This window comes from Erpetoichthys calabaricus, chromosome 4 (assembly GCF_900747795.2).
Source record: "Erpetoichthys calabaricus chromosome 4, fErpCal1.3, whole genome shotgun sequence".
Lineage (NCBI taxonomy): Eukaryota > Metazoa > Chordata > Cladistia > Polypteriformes > Polypteridae > Erpetoichthys > Erpetoichthys calabaricus.
The window spans coordinates 210,565,954-210,586,094 of record NC_041397.2 but is presented as its reverse complement, the minus strand read 5'-3'; the positions used below and the strand labels follow the sequence as shown (position 1 = coordinate 210,586,094).

Genomic DNA, 20,141 nt, shown 5'->3' with positions numbered 1-20,141 from the left:
ACTGTTTTGGAAAAATGTTCATTATGATAAAGGGGGCAACAAGGTAGTGCAGCCATTACCACTGCTTCCCCAGAGCCCTGGGCTTAGACTGCAGTCTGGGCACTACCAATGTATTTTTCATGTCTGTTTCACATTTTAAAGACATACACATCAACTGCTCACTCTAAACATGACTTCATAGGGGCAAGTTTGGGAGTGGCTGCATGAGCGTGCCCTGTGATAGACTAGAGACCAAGCCATCTTGCACCCAGTACTACCTGCATAGGCTGTAGTTCTCTTGGTCTTAAACTTGAGGTGAGAGTACAGACAGCTGTATGAACTTTATGAGCTAATAGATATTAGTTCTAATGAGCGACATTCACAACAGCTGTCAAATTTTGGAATTGTAGGAGTATTCGTTTTAAAACTTAAGAACAAAACATCTCATTGTTTTAAAAGGTTGGTATATTTACAACTTCAACTACATTAACTCTGTAATTTTTCACACATTTATTTCTCTGAAGACGCTTTCCTGCATTCCATTTTTAATTCCCTCTACATTTTCACTCAACCTCTAGTTTATATGATAGATAACTGAAAGAATTCTGGTGGATCAAATTGATTCAGGTCATTGAGATATCTTAAGATTCAAATTAGATTTCCATATGGCCTTCTATCTTCAAGACATTAACCCCACACATGGCAGAGGCTAGTTATACATCTAATCATTCAGCAAGAAGAGGGCATTCAAATAAATAAAAAAAAACATTTAAACTTTTCACTGAGCCACAGACCGATACACCTGAGGAGTGTGAAAAAAGTGGGTTGATAACTGTAGGTCCCACTCATTTATTTTTACTCAGAGCTTGAACAGAAGCTCATACCCTGAGTCCCTCTTACACGTGCCACCTGAGACTAAGTACACCATACAATGTTTTTTTGGGTTCTACCATGACATGCTTCATAGCCTGCTGTCTTGATAGTAACATTTTCACATTCTTATCAAATCATTTACATTCACTTTGCAGTTTTAACATCAGAAGTATTTGTAACCCATCACTCTCTGTTTATCCATCCATCCATCCATCCATCCATCCATCCATCCATCCATCCATCCATCCATCCATCCATCCATCCATCCATCCATCCAACCATCCATTAATCAAGTTTAAGGCCGCATGATGCCAGTTGGTACCTGCTTTGCATTCCATGCATCAAGAATGGGCTCCAGCCCCTCCAGCATCCTGAAATGGAGTAGGTTTGTTTTAGCAGAGATGGATTTTCTGTCTAAAGTGTTATAATACAGTCAGCTATGGCCATGTTAACTAACATGGAATAAAAATAAATGGACCGTCTCATAAAAATAGTTAAAGAAGCCATGCCAGTGATTAAAGCAAAATTAATTAAATTATTTTTCCAAACTTTATGCCACCTTATCGGCCCTATGGCTTACTGCTTGTCTGTACATCAAAAATGTCCTTTGCCATTGTTTTGTCTTGGTAAAGTAATATATATTGCTCTACTTTCCCCTATTGTATTATTAATATGTAGCCTTAGAATGCCTAATCTCACAGACTTACCACTGTTTATAAGGTATTATTGTATATAACTTATCCCCACCTTCCCTTCTATATCTATAACCTCAGGCAATTAGATGTAGTAAAAAGACAAGCAGAAGTTAAGTTACAGTTTAAACAATGTATTATTGATAATATTCATAAATAATAACAAAATGCAAAGTATATTTGAATATTGGCAACCATACAACCCAGGGCCAGATTAAGAGCTTTGGGGGCCCGTAGCATATTTCAAATTTGGGGGCCCTTTTGGTCTGCATCATCTGAAGTTTAGATTCTGAACAGTTCAAACCGGACTAAATAATTATTTTACTCTCGATTATAATAAGAATCTATAATAATAAAAGGCAAAGCCCTCACTGACTGACTGACTGACTGACTCACTCACTCACTGACTGACTCATCACTAATTCTCCAACTTCCCGTGTAGGTGGAAGGCTGAAATTTGGCAGGCTCATTCCTTACAGCTTACTTACAAAAGTTAGGCAGGTTTCATTTCGAAATTCAAAGCGTAATGGTCATAACTGGAACATATTTTTTGTCTATACACTGTAATGGAGGAGGCGGAGTCATGTATCGCGTCATCACGCCTCCTACGTAATCACGTGAACTAAAAACAAGGAAGAGATTTACAGCACGAGTCACACGCGGGAACGAAGGTAAATGACGTTAATTTTTGACTGTCTTTTAATACTGTGTAAGCATACATATTAACACATGTGCAATTAAACGTGTGCATTTACGGGGTGATTTCTCAGGCTTAAAAGCTCACCTTTTATCAAACGCGGGAACAAAGGTAACTGACATTGTTCACTGTCTTTTAATACTGTGTAACCATACATATTAACACATGTGCAATTAAACGTGTGCATTTACGGGGTGATTTCTCAGGCTTAAAAGCTCGCCTTTTACTAAAAAGGTAAATGCAAAACTATTTTCAATCAGTTTATTGAAACGCTCCCGTTAAGGATTGCAATAACATATTCGCGAGATAAAAGAACGAAGTAGGGGGAAATGGAGGAAGAGCCGCAAACAGCGAACAGCAAAAAATTAATTAAACAATTGAGAACGGAGCGACTTAAGCATACAAGCATGTTCATAAGGGAAACAAAGCACGGTGTAAAACGTAAGTTTAAATTAAGTTTATAGAAACGCTCCCGCTGCGGATTGCAATAACATATTCGCGAGATAAAACTTTAATGAGAAGACACGAGGTATAAACGAACCACACGCCGTGGCGCAACGTTAGGGGCAACAGTTTCAACCATTCTATGATCTGCTTCTCGCAACTGAAAGACGGCACATGGCGGATGTTAGCCGACTTGCTGACCGCAACGTTAGGGGCTTCAACTATGGCGCTGACGCCACATCTCAGTGCCAACACTTTGCAGACTCTACTTAAAAGACACGCCCTCCTCACTGGACAGTTAAAAAGACCAATCAAAGTAATGATGACATCAAGTATTACCCAATCAAAAGTAGGAAAGGAGGCATCTTCATAAAATGCGTGTGGGATGATTTGCATGAGACGCTGCTTTAAAAAAAAAAATTATAAAAAAAATACGGGATAAATCCCGTCCAGTATTGATTCAAAACGGGACGCGCAATTTCATTCTCAAACGCGGCACCATTCCGTATTTTAAAGGACGGGTGGCAACCCTACAGTGCCAGGTAACCACCCATACAATCACATTGTGATTCAGACTAGGAATGCAATGAATGTAATTACCCCGATCTACATACAAGGCGAAAGTCTTGCAACATTCAAAGATGATGGTTTGGTATAAGTACACCATACAACATAAAAGAGCTTATGAAGCCTTGAACCGAAAAAAGCAAGATCTCAGAGATCATAAAAAAAAAAAAATAGGAGGTAATGTCGTTTTACTCGCTGTAGATTTTAGTCAAACATTAACAGTTATTCTACGAGGGAGACCAGCAGATCAACTCAACGCGTGTTTAAAATCCATGCTTCTCCCACGCTCGGTTATATGTCGCGTGTTCTCGGGTAGGTGCACCAAAAAATGTATACATTTAAGCATGTAATGGGCAAACAAAAAATGAGGTATACCCGAAGGCACTGCAGTAGTACTTAATGTAACTTTACTTCTTAAATGTTAATGTTTTACTGTTTAATAATTTATACGCTTCTTATATGTTGTTCAAATTCTTTTATCAAAATACCACTGACAGCGCAATGCACGATAACATGGAGTGAATACACCATACGCATCCGCCCACGGCTGCCCTGCTGTGCGCAGATAGGAGTTGATTCTACAATAAAATAAAATAAACATAAAAAGAGTAAAACAATCATCACCCATAAAGCGGATAGTAGACGTGACGTACTATATGTGTACCACATTTCAAGTGTATAGGTGAAACGGTTTGCGACCTACAGGTCATTTAAAATCCTGGACAGACACACAAATTGCCACGGTAGCAAATTACAGAAGAAGATTTTACTGTTTAATAATTTATATTTATATGAAATGTGCTTCTTATATATTACTTCATATTCTCATATGATAATGATGTTAATGTTTATATTGATTTCTGTGTTATTAAAACTGCATGTATGTGTGTATATGTATATATATATATATATATACTAGCAAAATACCCGCGCTTCGCAGCGGAGAAGTAGTGTGTTAAAGAGGTTATGAAAAAAAAAGGAAACATTTTAAAAATAACGTAACATGATTGTCAATGAAAGCCCGTTTCAGTCAGTAAGTCTTATGTGTGTGTTTATGTATGTGTGTATATATATGTAGATGTGTATATGTAGATATGTATATATATGTATATGTATATAAACGTTTATGTGTGTGTGTATATTATATATATAATATATATATATATATATATATATATATATATATGAAAGACAGCAACAGTTATAACAATGACAACACAATTACATTGACAATCATGTTACGTTATTTTTAAAATGTTTCCTTTTTTTTTCATAACCTCTTTAACACACTACTTCTCCGCTGCGAAGCGCAGGTATTTTGCTAGTCTTATAATATTTATGTGAATTTTATGTGTTGGGCCCCTAAAGTTTTGTTGTGTAAGAAATTTACAGTTTAAAAACGTAAAGATAATATTTTTAAAGACCAGTTTTTCAATGCTACACTTTTTCATTAAATATTGGGTCCACCATTTGTGGGCCCCCAAAATTGCAGGGCCCGTAGCATATGCTACATGTACCTATTGGTTAATCCGGCACTGATACAACCTGATTAAATGGTGATATGTAGTTCAGGCGGCACACAGACTTGTAGTTACTTAAATGTCTCTAGTTAAGGCATAATTAGTGCTCAGCTTTCTGCCACATGTCTAGTTCAATATGGCTCCTGAGCTGTGCTCTTCATTGTGTTGTCTTCATCATCACAGGTTAGCAAAAGAGATGCTTCTTTCAGATGTTGGTTAGTAAGAGAGAGATACTTCTACATCATCACAGGTTAGCAAGACAGAGATTGTGAGGTTAAACACGTACATTTATAGATGTTCTGTCCAACCCCTACAGCCAATAGGACATCATGGTACTTAAAGGCCTCTGAGACAAGCCAATTCCAAACAGCCATACTTCAGACCAATGGGGGAATAGAACATCTTAACACCTGCCCCCAAACCATATGTTAAAGTACACCTTAGCCTACTTTCGGGGGGGTAGAAATGACTTTAGCAAAGAAACACTTGGCAAACTGGTTTAAGACACATCCCCCAAATCCTGTCGTAAAATTCAAACAGACCCATTCCTGGGGGGGGGGGGGGGGGGGGGGGGCGGTAAACACTAAATTACATTGCTTTGCCTAAATTACAAATAAAGACATACAAAATATTTATCAAGTTATATGTAAAATCTTACATCACAACAGCCATCCTTGGGAAACAACAGAATAGATTATCAGAGGAGAAAAAAAACCCTTAAAAAATATATTAACATAAACTGCCCAACTAAGAAAACTGGATATAAAGCAGGCCCTGTCTAGAGTCTAGACTATACAAAGGGAAGTTGGAAGGTTGAGGAAAAAGGATACCAGCAAGGAGAAAGCACAGCCAAACAAAGTGAGAGCAAAAGTGAAAAAGTAATAAATTCCTATTTGTGAATTTTGACAGGGGTAGTGTTATGGCACAGTGGATTGGATTTCTGGCCCAGCTACTCTCTGTAAGAGCGTACTACTGTATGTGTGTTTTAGACATGTCTGCATAGGCCTCAGTTGACCTGGAACTGAGGTGATAAAACACAAGACACATCAGCTACTCTCGGAGTGCAGAGTGCTATTTAAGCAGCTGTCTCTGGATACTCCAAAGATGTGCGTGTCTGCTTAGCTGTGTGAGTGTGTGTGTGGGTGCGTGTTCCCTTATGATGATTCAGCATGCAATTTACTTAGCACCCGAAGCTCCAACACTGAATCTGTAACCTCTACAACCAAGATTTGGACTAAAGATTTCTAAGATTTACAGAAAATAAATTAGTAAAATTAATTCATTTCACATCTGTTTTTCAGTTATTACAGGAATTTACACTTAACCCATTGGGAAGACTTAATTGAGTCTCCTTAAGTTGAGTTTTTATTAAATAATCCACTTCAAGTATTTGAATTAAGAATACCATAAAAAAAATGTATCAGTTTCAGAATCTGTCTTAATTTCTTTTTAATACAGGGCAATAGTTAGACAGGAGCCAACCTTGGATGGGACAATGGTCGGTTACTGGGCATATTCACTTACTCATCTCCTGACATATGCCATCAAATCTTTGCCATTTACTGCTATTTCAAATGCTTGCAATTTGAAAAGAAACGGAGTTACCCAGAGAAAACCCACACAAACAGCAGGAGATGGCCTAAACACCCCTTGGACAGTGATTGGGATAAGATTCATGCCTCATGTCAGTTGATCTAGAAGGCAGCAGTGCTAAACATGGCCCAGCCATGCCATTCTGCAGGAAATAGTCATGCTTAATTTTTCTGTCAGAATTCGTCCACTCCTTTAATCATTTTTTCACGACACACTTAGTCCACTACTGGGTTGTGAAGAAGTAGAAATCATTCTCACCCCATTGGGCTCACAGAGAATGGGACGTCAGTCTATCAAACATATGATTTTATTGTAATAGAAGGTTATACTCCAGTTTTTAGACAAACAGCCAACCTAATAATACTGCATGTCTGTCAAACATATTGCATAGAAGTCAAGTTTACCCTTAAAATTACCTGTGAGTGGGTGCTGTCATACCATGGTCTGAAGTGTTTTAAAAAATAAATAAATAAATAGTTTCCTGGACACAAACTAGCAATCTACAGTACATCAATCAGTGCAGGTTACTGCATTTGTAAAATTTCCAAGAAATGCTTAAAGCTCCAGCAATCATCTCTTAAAGTTATAACTTTACAAAATAAACATCTTTTACAGGCTCCAACACTTCACAATATAAATTTATCAGAATAACCAAAACCTTGAATTGAAGGAGGTGCGCACAGTGGTTTTGCACTACTATCTCCTTGCTTGAGAAACACAGGTTCAGTTCCCAATCTGGTCATTGTCTGTGTGGAGTTTGCACTTTCCTTGCATGCGTTATCTGTTGTTACTCCACCTTTCTTTTATTTTTCAAAAATTCACCAGCATTAATCTTTTTGACATTAATTTAAGCATAAAGTCATATGAGGCACAGACTGCTCCTGCAGAATCAGGACAAACCTTGAATTTGTACTCCAATTCCAGACTATCACACAGCATGCTCGGTCACATACCAGGCAAATTTATGCTCACCCGTTCACCTAACATTCATGTCCATGGGATAAAAACTAGAGCAGCTGGTGAAAATCCTTGGGGAAAAAGTACAAATTGCACACAGACATGGACTGAGTCAGGACCCCAACCCAGTCTCCTGAAGCAAGGTGTCATCAGAGCTAACCACTTCACTACAAGGCCATAGGCACATGCTGTATATTACTAACAAACTCATGTCCTGAAAATGCTTCTTCCAGGATAGAGCATATTTAGGTAGCAACAAGTGTTATTCAGAAACTTAACCTCTGTATCAGATTGATGCAAGCAGACACCATTCAGCTCATTTTTATGTGCCCATTCTTTTCTTCAAACTGAGTCTTTTGCGTAAATTGAGTAAAGAGAAATTCTGTCATTGAAGAATGACAAGAGTTGCTAATGGCATTATTTGTCGACAGATTTGTAAAAATGGACTGGATGGCTGGAACAAGCTAAAACATGACTATGCACACAATAATATCAGTGCTGGCTGCAGCTAAACAAATAACACATTGCAAAGAACCAGGTAGAAAGTATAACCAGAAGAAGAAAACAAAGAATGAGAGTATTAAGAAAACATGAAATCTCGTGTCAAAAACAGAAATGCAATAAGCAAACCATGATCTGAGAAACAAGGAATATGACTACAGTAACAAATGAATAAAATAACGGCAACAAAAAAGCAAAGTGGTTTCAGGTGACATCCCAATAACTGCTGACACTAACCAATGCTAAAAAAGACCTCGATGAAAGGGCACAACAGGAGGTAGAGCAAGTTACACATTCATGGTCACTCATTCACAACGGACCACACGTGCAATTGGGAAGCAGCTAGAGGGCCTGAATAATAGTAGTATCACACCAGATCAGGGGGTGGCAAGCTGCACTAATTCTCTCTCTCATTCCTCTGGAGACCATCCACGGGAAATCCCGCTAGGTACCGGTACCATTGATGACGTCATTTCCCGTACCGGCCCCATTGATGACATCACTTCCAGTACCGACGCCATTAAAGACGTAACTTCCGGTCCCGAAGATGTCACTTCCGGGTCCAGTGCTATTAAAGACGTCACTTCTGGTCCTGATGACATCACTTCCTGTCCTGGTCCCGTAGACCGTCACTTCCTGAATTGACCTTTAAAGCCACCATGTTCTCACTATCGAATCAGTTCTGTTTTGGATGTTGTACCATTCACTACACATGAAAATAATACCCATTTTGCAGCCAGGGATATTATATGGGTGGCTGCCCCAAACCTTTGATGTTTCCTGTTTCTTATTGTGATTGTTGTTACTTGATTTTTTTGGTATGTCGTTGGACTGGGAGAAAAAAACAGAATGTGTGGAACTTGAGAAGAACAGCCTAACACTGATGTTCTGTGAGGTGTCACTGTTATCACTCACACTTTTGCACAACACCTCTCATTATATCAATTTTATTGCAAATTTTCTATGCATAAATCATGTATACACATTGTGACATGGGTCCAGGGTATAAAAGGTTCAGGAGGAACGTGAGGCAGCAAATTAAAGGGAGGAGGATCAGGGATGATCCATGATTCTTGTGTGCAATTATTGTGTTACACAGGGACAGCCACTGGGGGCTGAAGAAGTAGGACCCATTGTTATACGAGGCAGGTTGTACTGGTTGCATTGGGAAACTTATGGAGAATGTCTCTCTAAATAGCTAGTTAGTTGGTGTCTTGTGTCCTGTTATGATGGATTGGTAGTATTGGCAACATGGAAGGTATGCAGCCCATTAAAGAGGTATGATCCACAGAACATTGTGGGTGTTACTGACCACAGAAGGGATTCAGGGAATTGTTACGGAAATAGCCTTTGGAGGTATACAGCCACCAGCTCATCGGTGGCCTAGCGAACCTGGAGTCAGAAGCTAAGTATGGGCAAAGGTTTTACTAAGTCTGGAAGAGGTGTCATGAAATAAGAAAATTACAACTATCCTGATAAGAGCATTTCATTAAAGACAGAACTGGTAGAATGCTTTGCGTTTGTGCCTCTTTTAGGCTAGTGTGCAGGGCATCACAGTGAATGGACAGAAACATAAACCTGTTTACTAACACTCAGAGAAGTAATAGGGTTTGGTTTTTGTTTATTAAATTCAAATTTTGCATTTTCCCTGCACATCGCTCCCTCATGTAATAATTTTATTTTTGCTTGGCAAATTATCACAGTTACTTGCTGTAGGCATGTTCGCTGTTCCAGATTATGTTGGCATACAGAACAGCCCTATTTGAACACACTGTAAATGCATGAAATGGCCAGAGTCTATCAGTGCCGGGAGTCCTGCAGGAAGCGTTCAACACCATTCAGCCATGAAAATATCAATCAACTCATGCCTTGTTGACACAGATTAAAAAAGCAGTCTCTGATGTTTTTCCAGAATCTTCCTTATATGCACAATTGCATTAAAATGGATGGACAGCTTTATAGTACGGCTCATAAATAAAACTGGGTTAGTGCCTGTGGCATATAGATTCCTGAAGACTCTCAAACCCAACAGAAAAAAAAAATTCTGAAACATGGAGTGTAGGTTATCCCTAAGTATCACTGAGTAGCAGTAAGGGCTGACCTAAATGAGGCATGAGTGCACTTGTCACAACCCTGAAGAGGAAGATAATTAAATAAATCAATTGCCATGCACTGCTTGTCCCCATTAGCAGCTCTGATGCAAATAAGTATGAAAAAACTTTTACAAAAAGTATTATAAGAACACAAATTTCATATTCTCCAACAAAGAACTACTTGGCTCATTTAGCCTCAGCTAAGTTGTTTCGTATATATAAAGTTAAATGTACATAGCAAGGAAAGTAAATTGTATTCTTTTTTTTTTTAAAGTAACATAACCAAAATAATGTTTACTCACATTCGACCAAAACCTATGACACAATGGTTAGTTTACATTCTACAAACATGTCATTCTCCACACAAAATATCACCATTAAATTTTACCGTAAGACAAACAAAGTAATTTCACCATTTAAGCAAAAATTTGTACTTTTCTATAATGCAAACTCTATTTTTATATAACTACTACATTCTTAACATGCTACCCTTATATCCCCCAGCCAACTACAGTAATCCACCTAATTAACTTCAAACTTCAAATATCTATTAACAAAAATAAACTACATGTACATACTAAATTACTCAGTTCCCAGCATGACTAAACATACAGAAAGTAACAACTCAATAACTTTTATAAAAAAAATAACTGTTGTAGGTACCTCACTAAAAATCAGAGAATAATTAAATAAATCAACTGCACCACACTGTTGGACATCTTCAGTGGTTTTATACACTATATACAGTACAGGTAATGTATTATTATTATTGTGAATGAAAGGTAAACACAGAGCGCTCTCTTAATTGGTGTTCCACAGGCATATACAGGTGCTGGTCATAAAATTAGAATATCATGACAAAGTTGATTTATTTCAGTAATTCCATTCGAAAAGTGAAACTTGTATATTAGATTCATTCATTACACACAGACTGATGTATTTCAAATGTTTATTTCTTTTAATGTTGATGATTATAACTGACAACTAATGAAAGTCCTAAATTCAGTATCTTGGAAAATTAGAATATCAATTAAGACCAATGCAAAAAAAGGATTTTTAGAAATGTTGGCCAACTGAAAGGTATGAACATGAAAAGTATGAGCATGTACAGCACTCAATATTTAGTTAGGGCTCCTTTGGCCTGGATTACTGCAGCAATGCGGCGTGGCATGGAGTCGATCAGTCTGTGGCACTGCTCAGGTGTTATGAGAGCCCATGTTGCTCTGATAGTGGCCTTCAGCTCTTCTGAATTGTTGGGTCTGGCGTTTGCATCTTCCTCTTAAGGTCAGGTGAGTTTGCTGGCCAATCAAGAACAGGGATACCATGGTCCTTAAACCAGGTACTGGTAGCTTTAGCACTGTGTGCAGGTGCCAGGTCCTGTTGGAAAATGAAATCTGCATCTCCATAAAGTTTGTCAGCAACAGGAAGCATGAAGTGCTCTAAAACTTCCTGGTAGATGGCTGCGTTGACCTTGGATCTCAGAAAACACAATGGACCAACACCAGCAGATGACATGGCACCCCAAATCATCACTGACTGTGGAAACTTTACACTGGACCTCAAGCAACGTGGATTCTGTGCCTCTCCTCTCTTCCTCCAGACTCTGGGACCTTGATTTCCAAAGGAAATGCAAAATTTACTTTCATCAGAAAGCAGCAGTCCAGTCCTTTTTGTCTTTAGCCCAGGCGAGACGCTTCTGACGCTGTCTCTTGTTTAAGAGTGGCTTGACACAAGGAATGCGACAGCTGAAACCCATGTCTTGCATACGTCTGTGCGTGGTGGTTCTTGAAGCACTGACTCCAGCTGCAGTCCACTCTTTGTGAATCTCCCCCACATTTTTGAATGGGTTTTGTTTCACAATCCTCTCTAGAGTGCGGTTATCCCTATTGCTTGTACACTTTTTTCTACCACATCTTGTCCTTCCCTTCACCTCTCTATTAATGTGCTTGGACACAGAGCTCTGTGATCAGCCAGCCTCTTTAGCAATGACCTTTTGTGTCTTGCCCTCCTTGTGCAAGGTGTCAATGGTCGTCTTTTGGACAACTGTCAAGTCAGCAGTCTTCCCCATGATTGTGTAGCCTACAGAACTAGACTGAGAGACCATTTAAAGGCTTTTGCAGGTGTTTTGAGTTAATTAGTTGATTAGAGTGTGGCACCAGGTGTCTTCAATATTGAACCTTTTCATAATATTCTAATTTTCTGAGATACTGAATTTGGGACTTTCATTAGTTGTCAGTTATAATCATCAACATTAAAAGAAATAAACATTTGAAATACATCAGTCTGTGTGTAATGGATGAATCTAATATACAAGTTTCACTTTTTGAATTGAATTACTGAAATAAATCAACTTTGTCATGATATTCTAATTTTATGACCAGCACCTGTACATTAACGAATGGCCAATCAAAAGAAAAGTAAAACCCACCAAATATTATAATTTTCCATCCAATACACATTCAGGTTAAAACCTCTCACATTTATATCAATGGCTAAGTACAGTAATCCAATTGCGGCTCGAAATGTGGTGAAGTGAGTTTATACTTTCTTGATTTTAAGTCTTTCATTTTAAACTAATTCACAGTATGTTCTTCTGACCACAGTTTGCCTTCTCCAATGATGTTCACTCCACTCCAAGATATCACACTTTAGCAAATTAAACTCTCTCTATCAGGGATCCTCCTGCCGTAAGTGTTTAAAAAAAAAGAAAAAAAAAAAACCAATCAACTCTTACATTTTTTTTTTATTATCAACCATCTTAAGGATGCAAGATGAATTTCTTGCAAGGATGCAGATGAATTTCTTTAAAGTCCTGTCACACAAAAGGAAAGGAAACCGCTCACTAAGATTTTCTTTCCCTGCCAAGAAAGCCATAATTACATGCAATAAACTGTCCAGTACTTTCTAAATGACCTTGAATATGCTGGAATATAAATTCAGATTAATAAATATACATTCTGACAGGATGCTTATCTGGAAAGGTCTTGCCAAAAGCAAGGGCTCCGACAAGTTGTAAAAGAAAGACGTTCACATTATAGTTTGTGGCGAACAAGCAGGGCCCTTGCCCTATACTGGAAGGACCAGGAGAGAGTTCCTGAATAGGGTATTCCCTCCCCCAGAGTGCTAGATGGCATCTTCCCTTTGTTGCTACAGCACCGCAGATTCCCAAAGGGCTCCATGGGAGTTAGAGTTCAGTAGAGCCCTGTTGGGTTCCATGGGCGTCACCAGGGGGTGCTACAGAGCTCCTTCACTTCACTGGGTTTCTGCCTCACCTGGAAAGATTTCTGGAACACACTGACAGGCCACCAGAAGTTCTTCTGGGTATGGGATGAAAAGGAAGCAGCTGCCACTGCTCCAGGAGTCAGAGTCAGGAGGATGAGGGATGAAGCTTGCTGGAAGAGGAGCGGAGGCAGAAGAAGAGACAGAAAGAAGTAAAAGAATTGCTGTGTGCTTTATTTCATTCTGCTTGTGTACTGCCCAGTTTAGGTAGGAAACATTCGGGAAGAGTTTCCCATAGCAAAATAAAAATGTGTGCTTTGCTGGACTTGTGTCTGCGTCTGTCTGTGTCATTTGTTGGGGAGCTGAGCTTCCCCTGCAGGCAACAAATGGTGTAGTCAACAGGATTCCTTGCTGTCTGTGAGGCAGGAACCTGTATTTTTATTCTTGTGGCAAACCCTGACACAAGCAGGAAGATCACCCCCCAACCGGATTCAACAAATAGAGGGGGGAGCGGTGGAGGGCCGAGCTGCTTTCTCCAAAACAGGTCAGTGTTGGAAGGTGTGTGCTGGGATCCTGCCAGTAAATTGGTGGAGGCGGGGCCAGTGAACGACCACCCTGAGCCCATACAATACCCACCAGAGCCTGCGCAGGTGAAACGCATGCTCCATGGTTCATGGCAGGCGGAGGGGGGGAAAAAGCCAGAGTTGACTGCTGGCCAATACAACTAATGTAATGTGGACTGTGCAGGAAAGGGTACTCCAGCCCATACGTGATGTATTGCAGGAGATGGGACGTCTGAAAAGGACGATCAAGGGTCTGGAGAGGACGGCCAAGGCGCCCTGTAAGACAGCGCAGGCCTATTTGAGGAAGCTCAGCAAATGGAAATGGATGGTGTTAGGGCTTGTATATAAGGTTGTCACATGTTGGAAGGCGGCACTGGCACAGCATCTCCAAGTCAAATTCTTGTTTATATATTTCAGGGTGGGGCCATGAACTGCTTGATGCTGACCACCCCTCCTGGATGAAGATAGCCCTTGTGGGATAGGATGCTTCACCCCATGAGGCTCAGCTGAGAGAGGGGCTGTGTGGCAGGCGACCAGGGCCCTTGCCCAGCCTGGACAACCATACACTGTAAGGACCGCAGAGAGAACCTGCACAGGGTATTACCTCCCCCGGAGCACTAGATGGCAGCCCCCTTGGGTTGCTACAGCATCGCAGATTCCCACAGTTGTGTTCCATGGGTGCCACCAGGGGTGCTGCTGGGGCTAGAGAGCCCTACTTTGGTAGGCTTCTACCTCACCCAGAAGTATTTTTGGACCATGCAAATGGGCCACCAGACGTGCTGCTAGATATGGAATATAACAGGAGGCAGCTGCCACTGCTCTAGGAGTCAGATTCAGGAGAAAGAAGGTTGAAGCTTGCTGGAGGAGTAGTGCAGGCAGAAGGAGAGACAGAGAGTAGAAGAAAAAGAATTGCTGTGTACTTTATTTCATTGTGCTTGAGTACTGTGCTGTTTAGGTGGGAAACGTTTGGGAAAAGTTTCCTACAGCAAAATAAAAACGTGTGCTGTGCTAGACTTGTGTCTGCGTCTGTCTGTGTTGGGTGTTGGGGTGCTGAGCGCCTCTTGCAGGCCACAGGTTCTAGACAAAGAAACCTGCACTGTCAGTGACAACACACTTTGCAATGCCAAAAAAACAAGGAAGCTAAATACCACAAGATCTAAACCATGCACATAAATGAACTTGAATGCTCCAGAAAGCCTAGAGATGTGACATCATTAATACTTAACCAGGCTACCAGAAAGGAGGCAACCTAGACAGAAGAGGTTTAAAGGAATCTTGGCTGACAGAGGGTAGCATACAGTGTTATGATGGAAAAATTACATCTTAACTGCTATTGAGAGGGCTGGCTCAGAGAAGTATTCATTTTAGGTTAACCAAAGGCATAGAAGTTGCAAGGATACCAGGGCCTAATAGAGGGAATTTTGCCAAGATGTTCATGTAGCAAAAGAAGGGCTGATTCTGATGCTATAGGTTTTGGGACAGGGTTTAAAGCATTTTGGAATTCAAAGGCTCATTGAATCTAGAGTCGGGAGGTGAGTAGGTCAGCAGAAAGAGAAGCTAGGGTTGAGCAAGAGAAATACATAGGAGGTGAAGAATGGAATGGGAAAGTGTGCAAGTGACTCCATCTGTAAAACAGGATTTAAAAGCTGTGTGGTTAGCCCCAAACGGGCCGCAGATTTGTTGCTTTAGACTTTGCTTAATTGACAATCTGCATTCTCTCTATTTTCATTCTGTTCTTGAGTAGTTTGTTAATAAAGATGACATTTTTGCATACGTTTGGCCTTCTTGGTACTTTTCAGATGCAAGGTTAGTGCTGGTGCTGCACTGCTCCATTTTTCAATCTGGTCACAGTCTATGTGTTCTCCATATGCCTGCATGGATTTTTTTCGCACATACACTGGTTTCAGACTATATTCCAAAGATGTGTGATTGATTGTAATCTCTAAACTGGCCAACTATGAATAAGTGTGAGTGTATACATGAGTGTACATATTATGAAACAATATTTTGCACAGGGCAGGTCTCAACCTTGCTCTTGATGCTCCAGGTTATTTTCTCCTTGTACTGGACTAAATGGAATGAAAAGTTACTCTATCTGTGTTTCTAATAAGTATGGTATTATTGTTGTATATTCAAACTCTGTAAGAATGGCAACATGGCCAAAGTATCAAACATAAATGGTTCATTTAACTCAATTACATAAAACAGAGTGATACAAAGAGGATAAATAAAGCACAAAACAGAAATAAAACAACAAAACATGTGATCTCTATGGGGATATCTAGGTAATGGGCTCTGGTTTGACTACATTATTGCCTTAATGTTGCATACAAAAAAAGTTTTCTACACCACACCCTTTCAGTCTCTAAAGACTCTATCCTGTCCTCATAATGCCCACCATAGAAGTACTTCCTTCAAGTCACCTCCTGAAACTAGACTCATTTCGTTTCTACGCTCAAGAACATTTTTAACCCCGTGCTCAAAGTGATTTCAGGGTCCAGGGGTAGACCTATATTTAAAAGTGACATCAGGCACATTGCATCCTGTAGGCCTTAAAGGCAACCTCGCTTCTCCCTGCACTATTTGACACAAGAGGTAAACCATGCACATAAATGAACTTGAATGCTCCAGAAAGCATAGCGATGTGGCACCTTCTGGGACTGTTTACCCTCTAGTGGCCAGAAGGTGTTGCCACTACCGGTTTACCTTTCCTAGTCTGCAGTTCCTGTCCTATTCTTATCATATAGGTCTTTGAATAATCCCTCTTATGGGGCTATGGTTGGATAAAAATGGACAAATAGCAACCAGAAAAATTTAATTCCAATGTTCATATATTCCAACCCATTTAAGAGTAGTGTCATCACTGTAATAGAATAGTTTCAAACAATGATGTCTGCCTACAGTACCTATTGCATTAATAATGCAAGAGTTCAGTGCACTCTAATCTATCTTGTGAAATACATTTGAAAATCACTTTTCAGAAAATCAGTAAAGTTAATTAATTACTCTAACATCAAAGTAGTTGCATTCTTGAAGAAGACAATTCAGAAACTTGTTTTAACCCCTAGGGGACTTCAAGTGTGAATGAATTTTTAGCGACTACTTAACGCCATAGGTGGAAGAACAAAAACTGCCTGTAGCCACTGACAACCCAATAGGAACTGTGTGGTCCTGAAGGACTTAGAACCTCCCCTAGGTGGTACAGCATGTTCTCAGCAGCAGCAGTACAGATCATTTTAAAGCACTAGCAGTAACACATTTTTCAGACTTCCGAAATTTAAATCACAGTAGCGTGTAGAAGCAAGCTGACGTTTTTTCAGCCAACACTGCCATGAATCTCACATCCTCCATCCCTTTAAAAATGGAACAGCGTGGATAGAATTTGGAAGCAGATCTCTTTCTAAACAGTTCACATTTTCGTCACCATGGGTACCACAATTAACCACTCAGCTCCAGCTACAAAGTGTCTGTGTGAAGAAGTGCCACAGGTATTAATGACTGCTGTTACATCACGAAATCCCAGCAGGCAGCAATGCTTCACATTTGCAGTTTTGGTTTTACCTGATAATCTAAGAAAAACACGTTATCAGACAGGGATGTCAATATGAGTAATTAAAGGATCTACTTCTAATTATGCTGTTTTATTATTTATTCTGTGTTCAGTAGTGTTGTATAGAAATATCAGACAACTTTTCAGAATATTTTCATTTTTCTTTTCCAAAAGCCTGACACAAGCACTAGAAACATCTGAACATGATACTTTATGGCTATATGATCTGATTCAATATGTCACATGATCATAGAGCACCTATTGATTTGTTTGTGCTGCGTAATAAATGCATATAGATGAAAAAAATTGTCTGTGGCAGTTACTCCCAGCAGATTTCATATAATCAAATTACTAGATGGTTCCTAACTAGAGAACTTTAGGCATATTACAGAATTCCCTTTTTAACTATTCTTTACAAAAGAAGTACAAAATACCTTAAGTGGATACTACATTTTAATTCTAAGTTTTTAGATAGCAGAATTATTGGACAGAAATGAGATAAACTTTGTTATTTACATGCATACAAATAGTGATCAGAAAGTTTTGAGCGTGAACCTGAAAGGGTATTCTAGAGTGCTGATTTTGTAAATGGACAAAGAATAGTTCCTGTGTATTAAAACACATGAATAACAAAAATCTATGATGTGGTTTAAAGTGCATGTTTCTTATTTCAAAACATGCAAACTGAAAACCAAAGTCCCTGAATTTCTCAAGCTCAGACCCTAAAGTTGTTGATCACCCATTCTATAAACATCCTCAAACCTTTTTAATCCAATTTATACTCATGGGAGTCCAAAGCAAGAATGTGTAATTTCTAATAATGCATTTTAACTTAAATTAGTTGTTGCTTTAGAATACAAAAGACTCAAAACACAGTACTCAAGTAAGCCAAAGTAAAATATGAATCACAAAATTGCGTGTAGCCATTACTAGTCTCATATTTTGAGCAACTTGTTCATTTTAAATTTCCACCATCACTGATGCTTATGCTTACTCTGGCCACTGTTACACTGAACCCAAAATAACTGAGCTTGTTAAAAGGTGAATGAATTATTATTACATAATATTACATAATATTTAAAAATTTTGATTCAACATCTCAATTTTCATGTTTATTTCTTGCTACACCTGCTTTTCAATAATCCTAACATGGAGTATCAGGTTTGAGAATGTAATGTTATGTTACAACAGTACCTTAAACCTTGACAAAATAGCAGCATAAAAGAACATCTTGTTTCATTGGTTCATATTTGAAATTCACATTAAAAATGTTAAATCTTTATCATTGCAAATATAAGGCCTACTGTATCTTAACAAAAGTGTTTACATATTAGATTGTTTTTTCTTAATAGAGATTTTACACAACCCAAATGATTATGTCTTTGAATACAATATTTTAAAAATGCATAGAATACATATCTTTAAAGATATTAAATACATGCCTATCATGGGTTTGCCTGGTATTCCCTAGATCTACTTTACAGTTTCTGTGCCTGAGCAGCATCTTCTGGGTTTTTAAAATACTGAACTGTCTTGAAACCTGTTTCATTTTTACTTGACTGTTTTCCTCTCAATGATACAATCCTATATTTTTCCAGACCTTTCTGAGCATTCATTTCACTCTTGACTGTTGTTGGTAGACTTCTGGTTCTCAATGATCTTACAACATGAAATGTTGTACTTAATATTTGGAGAATGAGCAAAACATGGACAACAGTTTAAACATATAGGTAGGGAAGGGCTATTCTGCAAGACAAGCAGCATGAAAGCATTGCACTGAATTATCTAAAGCGGCACTGCTAAATGATTTGTGTAACACTAAAGGGGTCCTTGTACCCTCCACACCTATGTCTATTACTTGTATGTACACTTGCATATCAGTATTTAGAAATAAAATGTATTTATTTATAGTCCTAAAATGGATGGCATCTTGTTCAGGGCTGATTTCTGTCTTGAGGCTAGTGCTGCCAGGATAGCCTCTGGCCCCCTTCAAACATCAGTTGTATTAAGCAAGTTTGAGAATATCATGGAAAATTAATATTATGCATATGTGCAATAATAAAAAAAAACATGACAGGCAAAAAAACTTCATGGAGACTCTGGAAGAGCAAATGCATAATTTAATGACTTCCATCCATCCATTATCCAACCCGCTATATCCTAACTACAGGGTCACGGGGGTCTGCTGGAGCCAATCACAGCCAACACAGGGCACAAGGCAGGAAACAAACCCTGGGCAGGGAGCCAGCCCACCACAGAATTTAATGACTTAACATAGTGTATTAATGTGAAAAAAACAAAACAGTGAAATAATAAGCAGTAAATATCCCTTTAGTCATTAAATGCCCATTGCCTTTATTTTCACAATTTTAATATCCAACCACAGGCTCTAATTAACAGGGGTGTTTGGAGGACACAGCTCATAGTGTGTGTGTGTGTGTGTGTGTGCGTGTGTGTGGGTGTGTGGAGATAATGAAAAATAGAGGCCAACTTATGAAATAAAGATGAAAAAAAAACTTTTAAAATGAAATGTGATCTGTGTGCTGTATTCCTGAGCCTTAAAACTCAAAAATGGTGCTGCTGGCTTTATGCTCACTGTATATTATTTTAAATAGTATATCCTTTTGGAATAATGAAAACAATCTACAGGAAGTTGTATTTATACTTTTATCTGCACCAACACTATAATTATTATTGATTTTTTTTCATAATGCAGATTTTACTAGGTTCTAGAGAACCTGAAAATGATTATTACCTTATTCCTTTTATAATCTGATTCTAAAGACTCTTATGTGGAAGCAATGCAAATCACTGGTACACCGGTTTAACAGAATTTGGTTAAGCACTTGTATTTCAGATTAAAATGTATACATTACAGCATCCCTAAGATGTC

The 20,141-nt window shown here is 38.9% G+C and overlaps 1 protein-coding gene across 31 annotated transcripts in view; it reads right to left on the bottom strand.

The window, feature by feature from the left end:
- The window catches only part of dlg2 (discs, large homolog 2 (Drosophila)), a 1,641,316-nt gene that overhangs the window by 863,084 nt on the left and 758,091 nt on the right, over positions 1-20,141 (bottom strand). The window lies entirely within an intron of this gene.